Below are 1,974 nucleotides of genomic sequence, written 5' to 3'. Positions count from 1 at the left end.
ATGGGTGTATTGCATGGGTAATGCATGCGTATTGTTGTGTATACGGCAGGTTGTTAGACTAGTCGATCTTATCTCTTGTGTAGCTTGGAGTAGAGGTCAAGACTAGAAACAACCTGGCCGATCTTGTAATCTTTCCTCTATATTAACACACACGCTTCCCTGCCGAGGTGCATACGCTTAAACCCTTTTCTTCTTTCATGGTAATAAGAGCCTCTACCTCGAACTCATCCATGGCAAGCTCTTCGGCGAACTCCTTCCCCTCATCTCCGTTTGCACACATCGCAACAGAGAAGCTTACGAGAGGGAACGAAGCGCTATGGCGCGCCACCGTGCTCTCAGCCATCCGGGTTGCGCAGATGGAGTCCTTCCTCGACGTCGAGCAGGTGGTGCCCCCGATGCACGTTGAAGTCACCAGCGACGACGGCAAGACCAAGTCCAAGGCCCCCAACCCGGAGTTCAGTGCATGGTATGCGCGCGATCAGCAGGTGTTCTCTTACCTGTTGACCACGCTGCCCCGCGAGATGGCCATCCAGGTGGCGATGTGCCACACCGCAGCAGAGTTGTGGAACACGATGCAGGGGATGCTTGCATGGCATACCCGTGCGCAGACTGTCAACGTCAGAATCACGTTGGCAAACCTTCAGAAGGGCAACATGACGATCACTGAATATGTTGCTAAGATCCGAACCCTTTGTGATGAATTAGCTGCTTCAGGGAAGAAGGTGGACGAGGAGGATGTCGTCTCTCACATCCTCGTTGTACTCGACGAGGAATTCGACCCCGTGGTGTCTGCCATGTGCTCTAGGGTTGAGCCTGTCGGGGTCCCGGAGTTGTATTCGCAGCTTCTGAGCTTTGAGACTTGCATGAATTTATGTGGTGGGTCCTCTCAGTCATCGGCGAACGCGGCAACAAGCGAGCGTGGTCGCGGTCGCGCCGGTGGTGACCGCGGTAATCGTGGACGCGACTTCAGCAACAGGAAAGGCGGCGGCGGTGATCGTGGCCGTGGCACCTTCCCCAAGCCACCAAACCGTGGCAACCCTGGAGGCAACAACGGTGGTAGCGGCAACTACAATAACAATGCCGCCAAACCAACGTGCCAGATCTGCAGCAAGGTTGGTCACCTAGCGTCGAAGTGCTGGAAGCGTTATGACTCCTCCTATCAAGGGGGGGGGAGGGGGGAGAACGCTGTGCAAACATGGCAGCCCCGCAGTATGGCATCGACACCAACTGGTACTTGGACAGTGGTGCGATGAACCATATCACAGGAGACCTAGAGAAGCTCACCATCAAGGATCGGTACACCGGAGATGACCAAATCCAAACCGCGAGCGGGTCAGGTATGGCTATAACACATATTGGTCAATCTCATATTTATACCCCCGAACGTGATCTTCTTCTCAAAAATGTGTTACATGTTCCTGAGGCTGACAAGAGTTTAATCTCTGCAAGCCGACTTGCTATTGACAACAATTCCTTCGTTGAAATACATCCCTATTCTTTTCTTGTAAAGGATCGGGAAACGAGGAGGGTTCTGCTGCAAGGCAGGGGTAGGAGAGGCATATACCCTATCAAACACATGGGACAAGGCGCCAAGAAGCACGTGCTCAGTGCCACACCCTCCTCGGATAGGTGGCACCGGCACCTAGGGCATCCTTCATCAACCATGGTTAGCAAAATAATTAGCAAGAATAATCTCCCATGTGTGAAGTCATTCAATTCTGAAGTTATTTGTGATTCTTGTCAACTAGGCAAAAGCCATCAGTTGCCTTATCCGAACTCAAAAAGTGAATCAAAGTTCCTTTGGAACTTGTTTTTTCTGATGTGTGGGGTCCAGTTGTTGAATCAGTAGGCAGAAAGAAATACTATGTGAGCTTTATAGATGATTTCAGTAAGTTCACATGGATCTATCTAATCAAATATAAGTCAAAAGTTTTTCAAAAATTTCGTGACTTCCAAAATCTTGTTGAACGTCAA

The 1,974-nt window shown here is 50.6% G+C and overlaps 1 pseudogene; it reads left to right on the top strand.

The window, feature by feature from the left end:
• The first annotated feature begins 719 nt into the window (after positions 1-719).
• On the top strand, positions 720-858 carry LOC119334905 (annotated as a pseudogene).
• The last annotated feature ends 1,116 nt before the right edge of the window (positions 859-1,974 follow it).

Source organism: Triticum dicoccoides, chromosome 7A (assembly GCF_002162155.2).
Source record: "Triticum dicoccoides isolate Atlit2015 ecotype Zavitan chromosome 7A, WEW_v2.0, whole genome shotgun sequence".
Classification (NCBI taxonomy): Eukaryota; Viridiplantae; Streptophyta; class Magnoliopsida; order Poales; family Poaceae; genus Triticum; species Triticum dicoccoides.
Note: the sequence above shows the minus strand (reverse complement) of the source record. Positions and strands in the feature narration are given on the sequence as shown.